Consider the following 24657-nt stretch of genomic DNA (forward strand, 5'->3'; position numbering starts at 1 on the left):
AAAACATATCTTTTCGCAAATGAATGAATGGCATCATCAGCAAATGATCCAATACTAGTGTTTTTTTTTCTTGCAGTTGGCCAGTAGGAAGGCCTGAACCCTTGACCTTGGTGTTACCAGCACCGTGCTCTCCTAAGTGAGCTAAATGGCCAACCCAATGCCAGCGCTTTGTGTTTCCTCGCACATTTGCTAGCCTGCCGTCCCCGTAGCCCACCCCTGCACCCCACCCTTCAGCCCCCCCACTGTCTGTCTTCAAGTCCTGCTAGTTCAGTCGTGGGCATCCCTTGTGACATGAGACTAGCAGCCTGGCTGTGAGCCCCCTCCCTCAACCCCCCCTCACAGACTACTGGATTTTCTCATCCTCACCCACCGTGCATCTGTGACTCTCTTCCAAAATAAATCCAGGCCATTCTGTCTAGTTCTGTGAGCTCCCGCTCAGTTTGGGGGAGGACCAGGTCCACAGATTCTGAGGATCGACTGGGACTGACAGGATCGATGGTGTGGTCAGTAGGCTGTGGGTGGTGATGGGAGACATTAGGCAGGCGTCCTTACACCTGTCACACACAGCCGTGTTACTGGCATGTGTCCTGGTGCCCAGCTGGATCCAACCATAAGTGGCTGAAGCGTCCACTCCGTGTTGCCCCTTTCTGCTCTGCCTGTGCCAACACACACATCTTCTCCCACGCCCACCTACATGTCCCATTCCACACTCAGCGTACACTCATGAACATGAAAAGCAGACGACATAGCCTCTGCCTGTCAGAAATCATGTCACAGGAAGGACCCAGTGTGCCCTGCAAGGGCCTCTCCACTGCATCCAGTCTGCTGTAGACAGACTCCTGGAGCTGTCTTGTGGGGGAGGGTGAAGAATCAGTGTAGAGCAGGGATAGGATGTGGGGCTTTTTAGTGAACGAGACACAGCATTTTCTTTGGATGATACAGAATTTCCTGACTCAGCAGAGAGATGCACACTAGAGGTGAAGATAGAACAGTGAGAGGATTTCAGTCTCTGATTTTAGCAGGAAGAAGTTCACTATATCTCTGGAAGGTTGGCTCTTCCTGGGCTAATCTCTCTCTGACCTTCTACTCTCTCTATAGCTCAGATGACTTCTTTGGAAAACATGCGTTGGAGTGTGATGGGGAGAGATGGATATATAAGAACATTACACTGCATCATGTAAACGCAGTGCTGAACTCTGTGAAGCGTAACATAACCGGCAGAGAGTACAAAGCTGCCTTGCCCCTGTGCTGGGACGTGGCCTCTTCTAAGCTGTTGCCAAATATGGCCAAGGGAGTTAAAGGTTGGTTACATCTTGATACATTTTTTAAAAGCTGTAAAAATAGCTCACTGTATAGCTCAATGGGCTCCCTGACTCTGGATTTTGTGAGAAGGGCTCCAATCACAATCAGCTCTTTTCTCCCAATTACCAACATTATCTTCTAGAATAAAACATTTGCTTTGATTTGTCACAATGTTATGTACTTTTACTTGTTCTTATTGAAATCTTTCAAATAATACAGGTGTTTACATCAGATCAGGGCTACTCCTGACATGTGTGAGCCCCAGCAAATATTTTTTGTGGGGTTTCTGTCTATGTAAACAATTTCATGAAAAAAATGTCAGAACTCAGACAGGTGAGAACCACTATATGGCTGCATGCGAACTCAAGCTCAAGGCTCAGGGGCCAATCCCTGAATTTACCCTTTGCCCTGTGCCCCACTTCAGAGAGCATCACTCCAAATCAGGTGTCAGCACCACCTGGTGGCGCAATGTTGCATGATTCCACAAAAGAAACTGTCCCGGTCAATGGAAGCTATCTGTTCTCCTGTGGCCCTCAGGAACCAGGGCACAGCCACGGGGGCCAGGCCAGGACGACTTCACAGACACAAGTGCTGCAGCTTCTTGGGGCATCTGGTCCACCTCTTGAGGGGGAGGGTGACCGAAGGTTGGAAAGCACCTTGGTCCATGTCCGTGGCACCCTGCTGCAATAGCTCTGCCAGTGCTGGCTGGTTCCTGCAAACAGGAGGAGATCTTAGAAAACTCTGACAACAATACTCCAAGAGCACTTGCCTGGGTCTAGGGGCTCTACTGCATCTGAGTCTTTCCCTTCCAATTCAAAACTATTTCTGATTGTAAAAATCAATGCCTGTGTATGAGAGAATTTTTTTTTTTTTTTTTTTTCTTTTTCGTGACCGGCACTCAGCCAGCGAGTGCACCGGCCACTCCCATGTAGGATCCGAACCCGCGGCCGCTGGGAGCGTCGTCACGCTCCCAGCGCCACACCTTCCCGAGTGCGCCACAGGCTCGGCCCAGAATATTTTTAAATTATAAAAAATTCCCTGGAATCTCCCCACTAAAATATTAGCAATTCACTTACTCATTCAGCTGTTAATTAAGTGGCTCCTCTATACCAGGCACTGTGCTTGGGGGCTGTGAATAGAACTGCATATGAGACAGATACAGTCCTTTACCTCCATGAAGTTTGCACTCTAGCAGGTTGGTACTATTTTTAATTATTAATTTTAAAATGTTTAAATTATAAAAATTCACTTACATGGGTTGAATTTAAGAGGTACAAAAAGAGTATGCAATATTAAAAACTCCTGGTTCCTACCCATTTTCTCCCTCTGGAGACAACCAAATTTATACAGATGATAAAATACATAAAAGTATGCATATTCTTTTTCTCCCCTTTTATTTAAAGCAAATAGCATACAAAACACAAACCATTTAATACTTATGTATCTAAGCTTTTCAACTAAAATATATCTTGGAGTTTATTCCATGAGTTCATGAAGAGTTTCCTCTTTCTATCTTATAGTTACATAATATTTAGTCAAATATCATAATTATTTAACAAGTTCCCCCTGGTGGAAGTTTTAATTTATTTTCAAACTTTTTCACACTATGCTGCATTAGTATGCTTGCACGTATATTATCTTGTAAATGTGACTATATCATAAAATACCCTTAGCAATGGAATTGCTGCATCAAAGGGTACATGAACTCATAGTTTTGTTTTGTTTTGTTTTGTTTTTTAATTTTGGCTTCTGGCTGGTACGGGGATCTGAACCCTTGACCTGGGTGTTACAAGGCCACTCCCTAACCAGCTGAGCTACCTGGCCAGATCCCAAACTTGTAATTTTGATAGGCATTGCCAAATTGTTTTCAATGAATTCTGAACCAAATAACACTGCAGCTAGCAATGTATGAGAACCCTGAAGGTTGGTGACATGTTGATAGATTCCCTTCCAGGCTTATTTTGCTTTAACAATCTTGGAATCGTGTGACACACACTGTTTTATCTTTTTTCCTTTGAAAAACTATTTCATTCTCCAAATACAATAAAGTGACTGTCTTTTTCTATAGACCTTGAAACCTGCATTGAAGCTAAGGTTGTAAAATGCTGATCTTGTTTTAACTTCCTTTTATATTCCATTTTCACATATTGGAAACTAGTGAATCCAAATATTTAGCATCCAGGACTTTGCCAGCTCACCAGTCATATTTCTGCCAAAGCCTTCAGGCTGCAGCACGGGTCACTCCTCTGTGCACTGACTGAGGGAAGTAGCAGACTTGAGCAGCAGAGCAGTCTCGGGGGTGAGGGAGCCTCTAGGGTGCAGGAGACATTGTTTCCTGTCATTAGAGTGAGTGCTCTAGGATGGAAAACAGGAGAGAAGGGACATGCTGTTTAAAATCCAGTGGTTAGCACCTTTCACCTAACTTTCCCCAGATCTAGGCAGGCACACACTCACACAACCCAGGAAAATGTTGCCTTCATTTATATCTTATTTTTTAAATCCAAAAATGTTCAGAAATATTGCTTGCCCATAAATACTTCCCCGAATTCTTTAAATTACATACTTTTACAAAAAGATTTTATTTTTAAGAGCAGTTTTAAGTTTGCAGCAACATCGAGCAGAAGGTGTTGCTTTGCCTCCCACGGTTTTGTCACTACTTTTCCCCTGGGTGACAGAGCCACCAAAGATTACTCAAAGCCCATCTCTTCTGAGCAGGGAGAAGCCCCGAAAAGGGGCTAATCTCCCAGAACCCTCAAGAGAGAGGCACTCCTTCCATTTGGGAAATTAACCATGAATTGGGGTTCTCTTCCCACATTTATTCCCCAGACGAGGAAGTTTCAGGAAGAGAACATACGTGGGGTTTTTGCTAAGTATAGTTTAACAAGTTTAACAATAGAAGCTGGTAACACTCAGTAAGAAAAGCAAGGTGACATTCCATAATGCAATTTACAAGAAGTTGATTCACCAACAAAAGCTTGATTTTAACAAACATTGTCTTCTTACAGCAATTTCCCAGTATCTTTACATATCAATCAGTAACCTGCTTTTGAGCCAGCAACTTTGCTGTGTTACAATTCGTTATCTTACAACAGAGACTATAGCCTGGGGAAAATTTCCTGTCCTTTGCAAGATTAAGATTTGAAACTGCAAGGCTTTGGAAAACCAGGCCCTGTGAAATACATTTGCTTTATGTATACTCCACATCTCCCCATTTCATTTATTTAATAGAAAAAGCAAAAGCTAAAGATCAGGTTTTCACAGTTAAGACAAAAGCATTTAAAGCAAAGTTACTATCCTTCAGCATGGCAAGTCCTTTTAATTTACTTCAGGTAAGGACTGATGATGTCATCATCTCTCAGCTGTTGCATAGGCATCATTCCAGGTGCCATGAATTAGGTGTAATTACCAATTGTTGAAACTCCAGAATGGGATTCTGCTCTGTATAATAGTTGATTCTGAGTCGAGACAGTTTGTTAATGTTAACCTGTCCAGGACATTACTGCTTCCAAAGCATCTATTCTTTTGTATAATTTTTGATCAATTACAAGTCTTTTGTTTAGGAACAGGATGTCTCATCCAAGTTACAAACATCCTCTTTAAGGCCAGGAAAATTTAGAGAACTGCTTTTGTATAGAAGATATTATTTCCCCATTAATGATCAAGGTATTCCTCATAAAAGCATTGATGATCAATATCTTGATTGAAAAGGTCTTACTTTTCTTTGTATAAATCCCAGGGTGCTGGGAAGGCTCATCCCCAGGTGGTGTTCTGTCCCACCTGGGGGGGCAGGGGGTGGATGGGGGGAGATGAACAGCAGGATGAAGCAGCAGTTAGGCCAAATTCAGGCAACATGAAAGAGGGGTCAGCAGCTTAGAAGAGATATGCTATTTTATAACCAAAGTTTTAAATTATATCCTGTCATAGAGAGTTAGTTTTCATTGAACTTATAAAAATAGCCACATTGCTATAATAATCATAAGGACACTTAAAGTTATTAAATTTGGAGTGGATCAAATAGGGAGAAAACAAATGCTTTTACTTCAGTTTTAAATGATATTTTACCAAACTGTTGTCAGTTATACATAGCTTAAGAGAGAGGGGTTTTTTTAGATTTGGAAAACAAAACAGTAAGAGAACCAGCAGTGTTTCAAAATAAGGAAATTGTATAAACCCATAATTCTTTTTAATTAGTTCACTAATTAATTTTTGTCATGTTGACCTTTGTGAACAATTTCACAAACCCATCAGTTTCTTTATTAGAATTTTGGAAATTTAGTTTAAACGTATAAACTCAAGGTTTGTCAGGAAGCTGTACCTAACATAACATTTAAAATTATAATTGAACCAAGATTATGACTGATAGCATTTATATCAAGACCCATATTTTCAAGAACCTTACAAGATTTTGGAACACATATCCATAACACCTTCAGTACTGAAAATGCTTTCCCATATAGTCTAATTTATTAAATAAGCCAATGAGTTCTGATATATTTTTTATATATCCTTTGAGAAGCCACAGGGCCCTTGGAACTCCTCAAAGTTAGTTTAAACCAAAAGGTTGGGCTTTCAGAATTTAGTTTTGGAAAGTTTTGTCAAATAACAAAAGGCTTAAAACATTTAATTGAATAAGATCACGAATTACTGCAAAAAATAAAACTAAAGTGACCAAGGGTTACAAAGGCAGAGAGCACAAGAAATTATCATGCACAACTTAAAAGACCTCTAGAAAAGACAAATGTAATCTTGTTTGATTAGTAAACCCAGGCAGTGATGTGTGCTGATAAGAACATTTTTATGCATTCAGGTTAGTAAATAGGCATCCATTTATCAGAGCAAATTATACAAAGCCCAGTTTGAGTTTTAGCTGTTTTTACCAAATACATATTTACGGTTTCCCAGCCAAAAACTTGGTGTATTAGATCTATACCCTTATCAGTTAATGTTAACTAGGGCCTATGAGACATTGGGCATAGGTCTCCTTTCACTAGCCATTTTGGGTCCTAGGTTTCCATGTAGCATTTAGAGCCAAGTGGAATCCAGAGAGGCAGAGGGCAGTATTCACAAAGACAATGCCTTAAAGATATTGTTTTTCCCAGCATGGACAGGAGGCAGAACTGAGATAACAAGGAGACATACTGACCTAGAGCAAATTTAGGTAAAAGATTTGAATCAAATTTTGAAAATATATTTATTAAAACTTTAGAAAATTTAAGTCACGTGAACTTAAAAAGTATACTTAGTTATTTAATGAGCATGTGTTAATTATAAGCCAATTTGGTACTGTGCAGAAAACACAATTACACATACAGACATGAACATATAACATACAACTTACACATGCATATATACAGACATAAATAACAAGAACAAACAAGGATTTTATAGGTTTTGCTCAAGATGTGAAAAAAAACCTCACTAGTAAAAAGGACAGTCAGGTTTAGATTGTGTTTTTTTTTTAAAAGACTTATCGGTGAGGCCTCATCCTGTTTTAAAGAAAGGAAGGTAATGACTTTACATTGTAAAGCAAAGTATGCAAGCCTTTTTAAGAAGATGCAGAGAAAGTTTTCTTTAAAAAAAAAAAAAAAAAAAAAAAAAGGTACAGAACTTTACCGGAGGATTTTGTGAAGAAATACATAGATGAGCCTAGAAGAAAATTTAGAAGTCTGTTTAAGATGACCAGCTGGATGCCAGAAAATTTGAGAACATCTAGTTAAACAGGTAGATTTTAGTTTAGTTTTTGTTTCTCAAATAAATTACTGAGCTTAAGGGCTGAGCTATTGAAAGCTATTTGACTGTTGAAGTTTTCTTAATTTACCCCAGGCCAATTTGGAGCTTGTTATCATTATTTTCATTACTGGTGGGCTCATGTAGGTTGGAGTGGAGGTGGTTGTTGGCACCATCATCACTGGCAGTCTGATGTGTACCATCCCCGGTGATATGGATTGAGGTGTGATGGCCAGGCGTTGAGATTTTGGGATCAGATTCAATTCCTCATCTGGTGTAGGGTTCCACATAAGGTTCAACAGCCTTAGCAGGAATTCATAGTGGGCCTGTGGGTCAAAGAACAGACGCAGACCCTCTCCCCCATGTTAATAATTCAACAGGTCTCAACTGTGGTCCCGTTGGCAGGTGGCAGAATAAAACCAAGGGTCTAGGTCTCTTTTTAGGAGGTATAAAGTGTTGTTCTCTGGCTGTTAATTTTGGGGAGTTACAGTCTTAAAAATGTAGTGTAAACAGAGCTTTAAAGACCTGTTCATGAGGGGCTAGTCTTATACCTACATTCCCCCTTTGTTTACCTAGTTGAGATTTAGGAAGGCCATTAGTTCTTTCCACAATTGTCTGGACAGTGGGGTTAAATGGGATTCCTGTGACATGTTTAATGTTCTAGTTGTCACAGAATACTTGAAAGACTTTGGAGGTGTATGCGGGTCCATTATCTGCCTTAATTTTATTTGGAATCCCCATGGTGGCAAAGGCAGAAAGACAATGTTTTTTAACATATTTAGCAGTTTCTCCTGTTTGGGCAGTGACATGAATAAGACTAGAGTAAGTACCAACAGTAACATGTAAATATTTAAGATGTCCAAAAGGGGAATAACGAGTGACTTCCATTTGCCAAATTTCATTACCTTTTATTTCTCAAGGATTAACTCCTCCAGGGAAATTAGATTTAGAAAACCTCTGACAATCAGGACAAGCATGAACAATATCTTGAGCTTGCCTGTAAGAGATCTGATGCATGTTAGACAAAGCTCGTGCACCCTGATGAAAAAACTGATGAGAATAAATAGCTTTCCATAAAACATTACTATACATAACAAAGTGATAAGCCATATCATTTGCAATTGATAAAGGGCCAGAAAGAGCAGGATTAATTATATCAGGATCATACCCAGCAAGTACTTGACAACAGTGTTTTCCCCTAGTGAGTATTTAAATGAATACATTGTTCTAATTTAGTATATAGTTTCTTTTTTTGTTGATGGGGTAAGAAAATCCATTCAATGACTCCTATGTGAGGAAGAAATTGGCAAAGCAACTGTGGGACTATGTGGGGTGTTGAAAATAATGAAATAAATGACTTGAGATTTAATAATACATGTTAATTGTCTGGAATGTAAAAAGGATTCAATCTGTTTTAATTCTAATTTTGCTTCTTCAGATAAGTAATGAGGGGAGGACAGATCAGGGTCTCCCTTCAAAAGTGTATTAAACAAATGTTGTAATTGGTAAGTGGGAATGCCCATAGAAGGGCGGAGCCAGTTAATGTGGCCAAGTAATCTTTGTAAGTCATTTAGAGTAAAAGGCTCCTGAATATGGAAAGATATACTTTGTGGCCATATATTTCTCTGAGTGATTTAAAAAAACAAGGTATTTCCAAGGCTCCTTTTTTTGAATTTTATCTGGAGCTACTTGTAAACCAGCATTATTAACTCATTTGATTAAATGTAAATAAACTTGTGGTAGCAGTTCTGGATTGTCATGAGCCTGTCAATTTGTCTAGTTATAGCACCTTGAAGATGATTAATAAAATCGATATATGGCTCAGTGGGTCCCTGTCTAACACTAGCAAAAGATTTAGTGGGAGTATTCCAGGGACTATGTGATTTGGCTCTAAATGTCCCATTTGTAACTGTTATTTAACAAGTAAAGCAGCTTGATTTAATTTCTCCCCTTTAAGAGGCCACTGTTCCACCCAAACTGGAGGACCAGGGCTCTGTTGTAATTTGAATGATGCGAGTGTGGTCGTGGCCATCATGACAGATTTTAAAGGAGATGTCCCAATATAAACATCCCATTGAGCAAGGTCGTCTTGGCCCCATAGAGTTTGAGGGAGATCTGGAACATAAGGCATAATGGAGGCAGTTTGTCCCTCGGGGGCCAGTATACAACAAGGATTTTTACTTTGATAAGGGATTTTGAACCTGCCTAATCCAGTAAGTGTAACTGGTGAAGAAGTTACTTTCCATAATGGAGTCCAATCCTTTTTAGCAATTATGGTATCATCAGCCCCCGAATCTGTAATAAATTTTTGTTCAACAGATAATGTCAACAGTGGCCGAGTCTTATCTAATCTTTGTTTCCAAAACGCATCAGGGGAAGCAAGAGGTTGAAGTTTAGATTTTGTTTCAGGCATTTTGTCCCAAGCCTTTATGGCTGCTCTAGTTGTTTGATCAAGTAACATGTCCATGCTAATTTGAACCTCATTTCGTAAATTTTCGAGTGACATAGCACGTAAGGCTTCCTGATATTCTTGTAGCCATATAGTATATTGAGCAGGAGTTAAAGCAGTTTTTCCAAGTGTTTTCCAATCCCAAGGGGTCATAGTGTGCCCATTTGCAATTCATTCTAAGTATTCCTTAGTAAAAGTACTATGTAAGCCATTTTCTATAATGCTCTTTTAAAATCTTTCAAACAAGGAGAATGGGAGGTTTTCATGTCTCAACTGAGTCCCAGTTCTTACAATGGGAAAGACATGATGAGTATCAACTCCCATGTTATGTCCCTCTTTAAGACAGGACTGCATCAAGGGAACAAATGAATTGTTTGTCTAAAAGGTCGAAGTGGGGGAGAGGAGGAGGAGATGGTGGCGAGGATTGTTTTTCATCCTCTTTAATGGCATAAACACATTTTTGCCTTTTGTTAAGGTTCTGAATAATTTTTAGAGCAATTCGACAAAATTTCCAAACCACTATAATCAATAATAATTTGGTTAGATGACGGTTAGTTACTTTATAACCTACTGCCTTTAGGAGACATAGAAGGACTGAACTATGTTGAACTTCCCTCTTAGACAGTAAACTACCCATAATTGCAAGAACAGATAGAAAATTGAGAGAGTAAGAAAGCAAACAAGCTCGGGGCCGGCCTGTGGCTCACTCGGGAGAGTGCGGTGCTGATAACACCAAGGCCCCGGGTTCGGATCCCATATACGGATGGCCGGTTCGCTCACTGGCTGAGCGTGGTGCTGACAACACCAAGTCAAGGGTTAAGATCCCCTTACCGGTCATCTTTAAAAAAAAAAAAAAAAGAAAGCAAACAAGTTAAAAATAATGCCTGACATAAGAAACACTCAAATATTAGTATTGTTACTGTCTCTTGGACTCCAACTTCTTCCTTTTTAGGGCAAAATACACAGATGAAACTACTACCACTGTTACTGAGAATTGTAAGCATCATTTGTATATAATTTTTAAATCTTTCTACAATATTATGTCTTCAATATGAGCTCTCTTGGGTGACCACTTTGGAACCTCATGCTCACTTCCACCCCGTACTGTATTAATACACTGATAAGATGTCGTTTCTCTCCAACTTGACCTATTGATTCAATAGAACTACCTTGACAAGCTGATTCTGAAACTTATAAGGAAATACAAGGGATCTAAAAGAGCCAAAAACAATTTTGAAAAAAGAACTTTTGTACAACCTACACAATTGGCATAAGGATAGACATATGAGGGTACTTCAAAAAGTTCATGAAAAAATAGAATTGAAAGATAAAATGAATCCTTCCATGAACCTTTTGAATACCCTCATATCTGTCTATCCTTATGTTAATTGTGTAGGTTGTGCAAATCCTTCCATGAACTTTCTGAAGCACCCTCAAAGGTCAATGGAACAGAATAGAGTCCAGAATAAACCCATACATATAGGATAAACTGATTTTCAAGACAGGTATCAAGGTAATTTAATGAGGAAAGAACAGCCTTTTCTTTCTTTTTTTTTTTTTTGGCCTTTTTTGTGACCGGCACTCAGCCAGTGAGTGCACCGGCCATTCCTATATAGGATCCGAACCCACGGCGGGAGCGTCGCCGCGCTCCCAGCGCTGCACTCTCCCAAGTGCGCCACGGGCTCCGCCCTTGAACAGCCTTTTCAATCAACGATATTAGGACTGTCAGATATCCTTATGTTTAAAAAACAAACAAACTGAAAAACCAACAAAAAAACCAACCTTGATCCTTAACTCAAACCATACACAAAACTACCTCAAAGTGGATCACAGACCTAAAGGTGAAACCTAAAATGTAAAACTACTAGAATACAGGAGAAAAATCTTTGTGACCTTGGGGTAGGCAACAATTTCTTACAGGTATGTGAGGTAAGGCATATGTTAATTAGCTCGATTTAGCCATTCCACTGTATATAGTATTTCAAAACAACATGTTGTACACCATAAACACATACAACTTTTATGTTTATTAAAAACAAATAATTAAAAAAATTTTTTAAATAAAATTATGTCATACTTTAAAAAATTGATAAATGGAACTTATCAAATTTAATCAAAATATAAAACAAATGACAATTCAAAGTGAAAAGGCAGGCCACAGATTAGAAGAAAATATTTACAAAACATATATCTGATAAAGGACTTGTACCCAAAATACATAAAGAATTGTTACAACTTGATAACAAAAAGAAAAAACAAGTTTTTTTTTTTTTTTTTTTAAGATGGTGATAGAGTTTGGATTCCCACCAAGACTCATGTGGAAATCTGTTCCCCAATGTGGCAGTGTTGGGAGCTTTTTGAGCTAGGGGGGCAGATCCCTCATGAATGGATTAATGCTCTCCCTAGGTGGGGGGATTAATGGGTGAGATCTGGCTTTATTAGTTCCTGCAAGAGCTGGTTGTCTAAAAGACACTGGAACATTCCCTCCTCTCCTCTCCCCTCCCCTCTCCCTCTTGTTTCCTCTGGCCATGTGATCTACTTGCACCTGCCACTGCTGCCTGCCCCTTTCCACCATGAGTAGAAGCAGCCTGAGGCCTGTGCCAGATGCAGCTGTCCCAGAATCCTAAGCCAAAGAAACCTCTGTTCTTTATAAATTACCCAGTCTCAGATATTTCTGTTACAGCAACACAAATGGACTAATACAGATGGGCAAAAATATTTCAATAGATGCTTTACCATGGAAGACAGAAAGAATGGCAAATGACACACAAAAAGATGCTCGAAAGCATTACTTATTAAAGAAATGCAAATCAAAACCATAACAGGTCACTACCCATCGTGTGGAATGCCTAAAATTAAGCATGGACAACACCAAATGTTAGTGATTAATGCAAAGTAACTGGAACTCTTGCACATGGCTGTCTGGCACTTTCTTGTAAACTTACCCAAAAGAAATGAAAGCATATGTCCACACCAAGATTTGTAAGTGAATGTTAATAGCAGTGTTAATAGGTAAGATCTGGAAACAACCCTAATGTCTATCAATAAGTAAATGTATAAACAAATGGCATATTCATTCAAGAAAATACTCTCCAAAAAGAATGAATCACTTATTTACACAACACAGATGGATTTCAAAAGCATTCTGCGAGGTGAAAGAAGTCAAACACAAAAAGCATGCTGTATGATTCTGTTTACCTCAAATTCTAGAAAGGTAAAATTATGGCTGGAAAGCAGTTCAGTTGCTACCAGGGGCTTAAGGAGTGACTACAAAGGGACATGAGGGAACTTTCTGGACAGATAAAACTGTTCTGTATCCTGATTGTGGTGGTAGTCACACCACTGTGTATATTTGCCAAAACTCAAATTGTGTACATAAAATTTTACTGTATGTCATTTATACTTCAATAAAGCTGAATAACATCAGAAATCAGAGTCAATTATTTCTCAAACCCTGAGGCACCTGTTAAAATAATTAATTGGGAGGCCATTAGGTTGAGACCACTCCAACGCCTTGGGTTTCTGCACAAGAAATCGAAACCCATCTCACTGTAAACATTAAAACAAAGCTAAACCCATCTGAAACCATCAACTAACTTCCCACTAGGGACTTTCCATGTTAACCAAACAAATATTTTCTTTGCTTTGCTCCAGTGAACATGTCATAGAAGTTTCTTCTTCACATCCCCTTGGTGGAGGCCCAACCACTTGTGATCTGGCTCTGCCCAACTCATGAATCAGTTTGCTCAAATAAATTCTCTAAAACATTATTGTGTGTGAGTTTATCTTTTAACATACCTTTGCAGATGGTATGAAAACCAATGAACTACATGATCTGTGAAATTTGTCCACACTTTTCCACGATCAATACATTTTATCTTATTCCTCTGTTATCTTTGAAAAATATACACTATCCTAAGTAAAACCATATTAAATTAAGGGTAGCTTAAATTCTTAAAAACAGATTTAATCATTGAAAATCTACTTTTCAAATATGAGTTAATTCATATTTATTTATCTGTATGCAATGTGAGATAGGTAGAAACATAGCTTGTCCTTAGTATTTCTTGATTCCATGATTTGTGAATTTGCTGACTCACTAGAATTAGAAGTCGGGTGTATTCCTCAAGTCTCACAGCTAGTAAGTGGCACTGCCAGCTCTGTGAGTTGATCACACAGTTACAGACTGGCCTGAGTCCAACTCCATTCACTAACTCCTTGACTTGCTGGGAACAGCAGGAAGCAGGGACTCGGTACTAGACCAGGCCTGCAAATTACAGTCTTCCCAGAGTCTGTCAAGCCAGGTTGAACTAGGGAGCATAATCAAGCCAACCTCTGGAGATGGGTCTGATGCCAGATAAATAACTACTCCCCTCTCCTCATGTAGGCCCACACTCTGATATCCTCCTAGGACCTACATTGACTGCGTTCTGATTCTGTCTAAAGACTTCATATCTCAGGGCCAGCCCGTGACTCACTCGGGAGGAGTGCGGTGCTGATAACACCAAGGCTACGGGTTCATATCCCTATATAGGGATGGCTGGTTGCTCACTTCAGAGAGTGTGGTGCTGACAACACCAAGTCAAGGGTTGAGATCCCCTTGCCGGTCATCTTTAAAAAAAAAAAAAAAAAAAAAAAGGACTTAATCTCCTATGCTCTTTAGACACAGCAGCAGACAGAACAGACAAAAGTGGTATCACTGTCGCTGAGTCACCCAACAATCAGAAGGCCACCACCACTCCCAGCCTCTACTATATTGTTAGGGTGAGCAGAACTGAAGCCATGTTGGGACCTAAAACTGTATGGGCTGCAGGCAAATTTTAAAAGGACACAGTTTTTTTCTTGGCATCCATTTCTGTGAGTCCCTCTTTTCCTATGGTTATTTGATATTTTAAACCTTGGTTATGGGACAAGATGACATTATTTGCATAAATGTAAAGATGTTTTCCAGCAAGCCTGAAACTAAAAACTTGCAAACCCTGGGAAACCAAGGAAGACATCAATAAAGCTATGCTGATCCCACCCCTCCAGCAGGACCAAGAGATAACATCAACAGGAACAGAAACCAGACAGAAGTCTTGGTGAGACCTAGTACCTGGCTCCTTACAGAGCCCCATGGCTCATGTCTCTCTCCTTCCTGCTTTTCATTTCCCACATTCCATTCTCTCAGCCCCCTCTTTAAAAACCCCTCAGTAAATCTCAGCCTTTGAGACGGCTTTAGTTTGGCCGTTCTCCTTCAGGTTTACTGGAGAGACGGGTCAGCCTAACATCTCTCCTTGGGTCACTGGTATTCCTGAATAAAAGCTGACTTCCGTTTTCGCCATTTGACTTTTGAGTGGCTTGTTTTTGAAAGGGGGCAGGCAGTCCGACCTGTGTCCAGTAACACTGTTTCCATCTTAGTGCAAACTTTTATCAGTACTTTATGCTAACCCCCTAACTGGTTTCTTTCCTTCTAGCCTCCCACTCTCCACACATTGTAGCTAGAGAAGCCCATAAAATTTTTAAGTTCCTTCTATAAACGCTTAGATCCCCATTGCCTATAAGAAAATGTAAACTCTGCAGGTGATCCTTATAAAGTGCCACAATCTAGATGCCTCTTGTTCCCATCTATAACCTCATCCTAGCCAATTATTCAAGGGCTAAAAATGCATTCATTCAAATATTCAAATACCTACTACGTTCCAAATACTATCCTTATGAAACCAGGGAACAGACCCCCAATTTCTCCCTAGCTGTTCCCCTGACACCCCTCAGAGCAGACCTTGGCTGGGGGGAAGGGGGAAATAGCTGCTTGACCAGGCAGGATGGGCTGGATTCCCAGGAGTAGCAATACGAGTAGAGTTGATTAAACATAAACTTCCTTAGGCTAAGACTTGAACTGGAGGTTAGGATGTTTGCTCCTTAAGCTAAGACTTGATTTGAAGGTCAGAATGCTTGTTCCCTAAATGAATGCCTTATAGCTTAGGATAACATCTGTAATGCCAATCACAAGTTATTTCTGCAGACTGCCTGCAACTACAAGCCTGCTTTGAAGCACACACACCCTGGACCCTAAGGCACCAGGGAAAATATCAGTCAAGATGCCAGGAATAGTTGTGCTGACTTCATGCCAAACCAATCAGCTTCCTACACAACTTCTGGGACCCCCCCCCAACTCATGATTCTGCCTTATAAATCTTGTCATTCTAAGCTATTGGGGAGTCTGAGATCTTAAAGCTCCTTTAGCTACATGGGTTCCTTTCAATGGTGATCCAAATAAACCCTAATCTTTAACACTGCCAACTTTGGTGTGAGACTTCTTTATCTTTTGGGCAGTGGATGAGGAAGCCCTCTCAGTTTGTAACACTTTTCACACCACATCTGTCCAATTATAATGAAGTAGTATAGGAAAAAATAAAGGAGAGTCAGGGTAAAGAGGCCATGTGTGTTCCTGGAAATATGGTATCTTACAGAGAAGTTAGGGAGGCCTCACTGACAACTGAAATGAAAAAGTTGCCATTTACTGAGATGAGGAAGGCTGCAAGAAGAACAAGATCTGGAATGTAGTTTTACATATGTTAAGTTGAAAATGCTTATTATACTTAACATTCAAAAGTTTTTATAACCTAATCTCCAGCCTCCCTGCCCTCCCTGGACATCAGGGGGTGGGGCTGAAACTTCCCACCCTCTCATATGTTTGGTCTTTCTGATGACTAGCCCCCATCCTAAAATGTTCTAGGGGCTCCACCCTGAGTCACCTCATTAGCATAAACTCAGATGTGGTCCAAAGGGGCTTGAATAACAAAAGACACTTCTACCACTCAAGAAATTCAAAGGGTTTTGGGGTTCGAGGGTGTTGTGCCAGAAACCAGGGACAGAGACCAAATGTATTTTTTATTATGCCACAAAGATGAATGTCCTTGGAGCCTTAGACAAAGGAAAAGTTTGTTTCTGTTTGAAAGGATGGGAAATAACCAGGAATGAGCATACACCGCCAAATGGGTGAATTTCATGTAAAAGCACAATGTATCAACATTAATAGACCCTTCCAGACTCTTAACAATTTGTTGTTGAATGACAAAGCTGTTATCCCCTGTAAACCACTGAACTTGTGGTTTAGTGGTAGAACCAGATTTTAGTTACTGCTGTATCTCAGAACCATGCTTACAAGAAATGCTCAAATATTTGGGAGATGAATTGGGCGTATGACAAGTGTCTCAATGAATGAGAATGAATGAGGAAGGTAAAATAATCCTAAAGGTTTTGTGCATTAACTGAAAAGAAGAGTGAGCTTTAGGGGAAGGTTCTGAGCTCCATGAGACAACCAGAAAAAGGAATAGAAGCCTACGTTTTACTACAATTACCTGTTGCATAAGTATCTTCCCTACTGGAGTATAAGGTCCTAAAGGGCAGAGATTATGCTTACTAATTTTTGGATACCCATGACCATCACCCACAGCAAATAAATGAGTCAATAAAACATACTTATTGAACTAACATAAGGATTATCCATCTTGAGGCAATCCTGGTCTCTACCACACTTAAGACTTGCATGTAATGGGAATTTAATAATTTATTCTGAGGAATCTTTCCTCATTTAGTCTTCAAACACATGAGGGCCTACTATGTGCCAGGCACTAGTCTAAGATCTAGGGATGGAGAAGTGAACAAGCCAGATGAGGTCACTGATTTCATAAAGCTTATACTCTAAAAATTGGGGGAAACAGACTCATGAATTAGCTCATTTCAGATAGTGCTAAATACTCTGAAAACTAAGGGCAAATGAGATAAAGAGTGACTGGATGGACTACCGTGGGTGATCAGGAAAGGTGTCTCTGAGATGACATTTGACATGAAATCTGAATGAGGAATTAGCCATATGAAGAGCCAGAGGAAGACGGAGGACAAGGGCCCTGCAAAAGGTACAAGGTTGGCCTGTTCCTGGAATGTTGTAGTGGGGAGAGTGGAGAAACGAGATGGAAAAAGTAGGTGGGGGCTACATCAGCAGATCTTTAGGCCACAGTAAGAAATCTGGATTGTACTGAAATCAGCTGCTGACCATCCCAGATAATTAGCTAAGCTAAATGACAAACTGTGGGCTGAAACTAGCTGTTGACCATCCCAGATAATTGGCTGAGCTAAATAACTGCCTGAAGTTCCTTCTAAGATAACAAAATACCTCTCAAGTTTCCTGTAATAAGATGATTGTTAATCACTATGGCCTAAGTTGTTTTGCAGAAAGGTCAGAGCCCTTGAAGTGAGACAGATGTGAATAGAGGAACCATAAAGCCAGACACAATTAAAAAGTGAGGCGTCCATCACCATTTATTGCAAGACAAGCAGAAAAAAAAAGGAGCAAGACTGGAATGTGCTTATCTGCCACTAATCAGCTCCTGCTAACTTGCATGTTCTGTAACTTTACCTATACTTCGTTATACTTCCAGCTTCCTATAAAAATAAGTCACACTTCTCTGTCCAGGAGACAGATTTGAGCACAGTCTCTTGTTTCTTTGCCTGATTGGTCATGCAATTAAAGCTTTTTCTTTTCACAAAAGCCAGTGCCATAGTGTTTGGCCTTCTGTGCACATCAGGCAGCAAGCCCATTGCTCGGTAACAGTATTTCAAGGGAAACGGGAAGCCACTGGAAGTTATTAAGCAAGGGAGAACATTTTTAAAGATTACTCTGAGGACAAGTGGTTAAGTGGTCTAGCAAAGCAAAGGAAATAAAAATCTGGATGGCAGAAGAGAAGGGTACCAATTGGAGCCAAAGTGCAATGATAAACCATGGAAAAGATCAGGACTATGGGTGAAAAGAGGGTAAGGAAGGAAAGAAAAAAGGATTGGTTGAAAGTCTACTTATGATGACAGCCAAATTTATAATATAAAGGGTCCAAAAAAGTTCGTGGAAAGATTCATATTATCTTTCAATTCCATTTTTCCATGAATTTTTGGAAGTATTCTCCTATCACACTGGGAAATGGGAGAATTCCTCTCTGGAGAAATGGAATAATAGGTCTTCAGATACTAACTGGGGATACTGCTAGAGAAGAGGTCAAGTCACCACCAAAACAGCCTGCAGCAAGCTCAGAGCTGAAACAATTTATCATGTTTACCACCTCACCCTTAAATATGAATGGAGAACAAGATCACTAGACATTTACAGAAAACCTTCAATCAAGAAGAGTCCAAAGCAAACAAGCAGAAATTTTTTAAAATGGAAGAAACAAAGACAATGCAGGGAGAAGAAAAACACTTTATTTAAAAAAAAAAAACCTATAACTAAGGGTTCAATCCCTCTACTGGCCAGCTGCCAAAAACAAACAAAAAAAACCTGTAACTAATATGCTTAGGGAGATAAGATATTGCACACATGTAACAAGAACAGGTGCTATAGAAGAGAAATAATCAAAGAAAAAGAAAGCTGTGAAATTAAAAATTGGATAGCTAAAATAAAAACTGAACAGAAGAAACAGAAGACAACAGCCAAAACACCTCCCAGAAGAAAGCAGGAAGACAAGTGAGAGAGAAAACAGGAGATAAAAAGATTCAATTAAAGAATCAGCCCAGGAGTTCCAACATCCAACTAACATTAGTATTGGAAAGAAAAAAACAAAAAAATGGGAGAGAGAAAATTATCAAAAATCTAGTAAAAAATTCTCCCCAGAATAAAGAAAATATCTGAATTGAAAGGGCCCAGAAAAATGAAAGACACACACCAAGGTATATCATTATAACATTTCAGAATGAAATGATAAAAAGCCTACCCCAAAAGCTTCTATAAAGGGAAATGAAGTCACCTATCAGGACAAGGAAACAGAAGGCATTAAGTTTTTCAACATCAGACCTGGAAGCTAGAAATCCATGAAGTAATAATTTTAAAATTTTGGATGAAAATTATTTGCAAGCTGAATCTATTCAAATTACCAATCAAGTATAAGGGTAGAAAACAAAATAAATAAAAAGACATTTACAGCCACGCATTTGTTCAAACTATTTTACATGCATTCTTTCTCAGAAAGCTCCTAGAAAATGCGCACCAACAAAACAAGTGTGTAAACCAAGAAAGACAATGACATGAGAGCCAGAAAACGGGACAGAACAGGGTAGCAGAGAAAGTACAGACTTCTGTACAAGAATGACAGCTGTTGAGAAGGAAGGTGGGGGACTGGGTGGGGGAAGGAGGGGAAGACCAATTCCTTTGAACATATGGGAAATATCACTGATGGGTGTGTGTAAGAGTTCATGGAACATTTGTGGGAGAACAAATAACAATGTGTGCATATAAAAAAGTAATACCAGGTAAATTTAAAATGCAATTAGTAACTTCAAGAAAAATAGAGAACCATATAAGAAAGGAGGTATGATCATATTACTGTATTTGACCAGCAGGGAATATTTACACAGTCAAAATATAAATCTTTACTCTTAAGTTAGACAAAAACTGTGCTATTAATGGCAAGCAGGGAAAGAAATGGGGAATCTACCATGGTTAATAAATAATGTCTAAAACAGCAAAATCAAGAAATAGCAATGAAAATGTTATTTAGAAATATAGAAGTAAATAACTAGAATAGTGAAACTGAGGGTTAAAAGGAACTACTTTTTTTTAGAAGTACTATTGACTTTTGAAACTATATTTCTTCTGTTAAGAACGTTTGATAAATAGTGGGGGAGGGGAGAAACAAAGGGGGTAAAAGGAACGGGTAAAGGGTCACGAAAATCAACTACAATGTATATTGAGAAGTTAAAATAAAAAAAGATTACAGAAAGGAGAAAAAAAAACTTTTGATAAAATATTTTCTCAATAAAACAGTCTGGCTAGTACATGAAAAGTGGATTATAAAGAAAAGATGGGTTGAAAAAAAGACGAGTTAGGAAACAAAGGCAAACCAAATATGATGATTGTGGTGGTGATAGTCATGGAGAAGAGAACATATTCCAGATTTTTTTTAAAGAGATCAAACTGAGAAGACTTGCATACTTGATCTGCTTAAAGGAAAGGACAAAATCAAGGATGATATCTAATTCCTTGGCTTGAACCACTGAATGGAAGCAGATAACATTTCAGCTGGGAAAGACTGGGGGTGGTGGTGGGGGAGCGGGGTTGGAACCAGTGGCAGAAATCAAGAGCTGAGTGTTCGGTGTATTAAATTTGAGATGCTTATTAGATCTCCAAGTGGGGATATCAATAAAAAAAGTCTGATGCATGAGCCTGGGGCTCAGGAAAGAAGTGAGAGTTGGAGATATAAATTTTAGAATCATTAGCTATAGCTGGTGTTTAAATCTCTAGGATTGGATGGATACCATAGGGAGAGGACAGGCAGAAGATAAAGAAAACAAAAATATATTTGTATTATATTATAGAAATATAATAGAAGAATAGGAAATAGCATGCATCTCATACAGAAGTACTAGCTCATAAACTTTATTTCTGAGAGAGATGATAGGTAGGTGTACATATAAACAGACACATGTAATTTATTCATTTATGAATCTACTGTGAATAATGTACTTCCTATTGTAGGCTATGGTCAAAAAGAATTCAAATTCTAGACAAGAAGCAGCCAGGAAAAGCTAAACAATTAGCTACCGTGGTAGGAAGAACACCATGGAAGGACAGTGTACAAAAGTCAAAAGAAATGCTTCTCAAAGAGCATCCTTAACTGTACAGGATGAGTGTGATGGGTTAAGTTCAGTTAGGACTGATAAGCACTCACCAGCTTGGTAATATGGAGGCCATTTGTTACGGACCTTGAGAAGGGCAGCTTCAGTGAATGATGGGGGTAGGCAACAATTGAGAATGAATGAGAGGTGAGAAAGCAGAGACAACCAGTAGAGACAGAAGAAGGAAAACCTCCCTAGGAACCTGAATTTACTATGTGAAAAAGCTTGTCCAACTTTTAAAACAAACTAAGCTTTGAATTCCTTGGGGCAGACCCCCGTCATAAATTCTGTGTTCCTGGTGCTCAGTAGGCATTCAACATTCAGTTTGCTGAACTGAATAAAATCAGAAAACAGGAGACCTAAGCCTAAAACGCAGAGGCTCTTAATCTGAACTCCACGTTGGGGTTTAAGGAAGGGGAGTCCATGAAATCTCTGAAATAGAAAAGTAAGAACAATTGTTTTAAGGGCACATGACTAAACTATCCAGCAACTCCCTACCTTTCAGCCAGTGCTGATGACATAGTGCTTGTTATGGACTGAATTGTGTCCCTCCCCTAAAATTCATAGGTTGAAGTCCTAACCCCCAATGTGACTATATTTGAAGATAAGGCCTTTAAAGAGGTAATTAATGTTAAATGAGGTCATAAGGGCAAGGGCCCTAATCCAGTACGACTAGTGTTCTTAGAAGAAGACATTAGGACACAGACACAGAAGACCACATGAAGACACAGAGAGAACACCTCGATCTAGAAATCAAAGAGAGGCCTCGGGAGAAAATAAACCTTCTGAAGCCCCAAATATAAGTCTGGCAAACATTCTATCCAAGGTGTGGTATGGTCTACATGTCACATCCTCATGTCCAGGTAGCTTGCATGTCCCAATTAGAAAGGATGACATAAGCATTCCTCCTTCCCCACGTCCAAACAAATCACAAAGACCTGGTTTTCCTTACTTGAAGGACCTTAAACATCTACTATTAGCCCGAAATGTTGACATGACAAGCAGAAAATTGAGAAAGATTGTTCAACTATCATATCTCATCAGAAAAGAAAGGCTGTAAGTTAGAACATTTAACTGTGGTGTCACAGTAAAGCAAAACCAAACATTAAATATACATACAAGTATATAAGTACAAGTACATATAAACACAGATGCACAAGCACACCCTATATCTTCTGCAAGCACAGCTCTAATACCAAGCATTAATTAGTACATTAACTGTGTAATGAATGAGCCCTGTAGTATTTATTATGAATTCTGACCAATTATTGCATCAACTTGAACCCATACCTCAGTCTTGTAAATACGAATTAACTCACTGACATCTCCTCTAAACACTTTTTACATTTTCACAGTTGCTCAGCCACGTTGCTAACAGATCTGTGGTTACCGGTTACTGTGTGTAAAGAATCAAAAAGATCTAAAACTGCCTTAAGGAAGTTTAACGTCCTCTCATTCCAAGACGGAAAATACCCACCGTACACAAAACAGCACCATTATTGCGAACTAAGAGCTAGGTTACCTGGCCCTGGAAGTTAAGATAGCCGGTGTCTGTAGTTCTGCCTGATCTCAGCAGCTCTGCTTGGAATTTAGTTTAAGCCTGAACTCGAAATAAACAATTTCACGTGTGCTGAAAACCCAACTGTGCCCTAATCCCTGATTAAATGAAGGTAGTGAAACCTCTCATTATCATTAGGGTCAGAACCTGTGAAAAAGAAAAAACGGGAGTAACCCATCACCTCACCTTCGAATACAGGCCAGGGTTCAAATCTGGACAGACCGGCACGAATGGCAAGAGGAGACGCTGCCGGCGAAGCAACGTCTGGTTTAGCCCCGAGTCAAGATGCCCAGGCCTGGATCCTGTCCTATGCCTGTCCAGGGTGCCCGCGGGCCTGCCATCGGTCAGGGGCGCATCTCCTATGAGCTCAGTCCCGCGAGGTAAGGGGACAACAGACAAGAGCCCTGTCCATCCATCCCTCTTCCTTTTTTTGAAGCGGACAAAACAAGCAAGTGAGCAACCCGAGTCGCGCGGGCGTGTGGAGGTGCCCCACGGCGGATGCCCTGACTCACCGCACACCATCAGCAGCAGGACGATCAGCAGCGTGGCCACGAACACGAGCACGGTCAGCCCGACGTTCTGCCACATCTTGGGGGGCGGAGGGCGCGGGCGGGCGGCGCGTCCCGGGCTTCAGCGGCCGGGCGGGCGCCCCTCGGCAGCGCCCCCAGGGGGCGGGGCGGACACGGCAGCGCTGACCGCCCGCCCGCCCGACCCTCCTTCTCTCCGGGGCGGCCGGGGCGAGGGAGGCAGGCGGGCGGCGGAGCGCCACTACCCCCTCATCGCTCCGGGGAGCTGGGGCCCCAGCGCCCGGAAACGACGGCGGCGGCCGGATGCGCTTCCATGGCGGACGCCGCGCTCCTATGGCGAGGACAGAAGGCGAGTGCAGGGACAAGTAGCGGCCACACGGTCCTTGTTGCCGCCCGCCCGAGGGTCCCTCGGCCCCTACGGACGCCAGACGTCAGCGTCTCCAGGCGCCGGCCGCAGCTAATTCTCGGTCTCGGCGCCCTGCCCCTGCGGCAACTCATTACCCAGCGCCCCCTCCGCTCGCCTCCTCCGCGGCGCGGGGGCGGCTGGGAGATGGAGTGCGGCGCCCGGTAGGGGCGGGAGGGCGTCGCCCCGCAGGCACTACAACTCCCAGAATGCACCGCCTGCCTAGGGTCTGGGGCTCTGCCTCACCCGCCCTCTCACCCCTTTGGTCTCTCTCCAGCTTCCACCTCTGCCTCCGGACCGCGGCTGGTGTTCTCAGAACCGGTGGAGTCGGCTTCGCCTCCTGTGCTGGGCCGAGGCGCCAGTGAGATTTCAGCCATTGCCCCCCCACACAAAGTCGTTTTTAGAGCCGCGATCGACGCAGAGGGAGGAGAGGGGAGGTGGCTGCTGAAGGTGGGGAAGGGATATAGATGAACTTTAATTTATTAATGTCCTCCAGGTTTTGATGCAGACTTGAGAAATGCTAGTATAAAGTACATTTAGCAATTAATTACATACCTTTCTAATGATGTTCCTTGGATTATTTTTGTTACTTAGTACTTCATATATACATCCAAGGGGTCTTCAAAAAGTTAATGGAAAGATTCATATTATCTTTTAATTCCATTTTTTAATGAACTTTTTGAAATACCCTCATATATGTAAATACCTTCATCTGTTTGGGCTGCAGTAACAAAATACCGTAGGCTGGGTCATTTATAAACCACAGACATTTACTGCTCATAGTTCTGGAGGCTGGGAAGTCCGAGATCAAGGTGCCAGCATGTTCAGTGTCTGGTGCCAGCTCTCTGCTTCACAGATGGTGCCTTGTTGCTGTGTCCTCACGCAGTGGAAGAGGCAAAGGAGCTCGCTCGAGCCTCTTCTAAGTCATGGAACCTTCACGACTTAATCACTTCCCAAAAGATCCCAACTCTTAATACTAAGACATTGGGTATTAGGTTCTGACATATGAATTTGGGGAGGACACCAATTCAGACCATAGCAGTATGTC

General features: G+C 40.8%; 1 long non-coding RNA gene across 1 annotated transcript; it reads right to left on the bottom strand.

Annotated features, from left to right (window-relative positions):
- Nucleotides 1–245: 245 nt before the first annotated feature.
- On the bottom strand, nucleotides 246–23729 carry LOC134378354 (uncharacterized). Its single transcript, XR_010023631.1, has 3 exons — nucleotides 23192–23729; nucleotides 3501–3657; nucleotides 246–2014 (listed from the first exon to the last, which is right to left on the bottom strand). It is a non-coding gene; the product is annotated as an uncharacterized LOC134378354 (long non-coding RNA).
- Nucleotides 23730–24657: the final 928 nt, after the last annotated feature.

Source organism: Cynocephalus volans, chromosome 5, assembly GCF_027409185.1.
Source record: "Cynocephalus volans isolate mCynVol1 chromosome 5, mCynVol1.pri, whole genome shotgun sequence".
NCBI classification, from domain to species: Eukaryota; Metazoa; Chordata; class Mammalia; order Dermoptera; family Cynocephalidae; genus Cynocephalus; species Cynocephalus volans.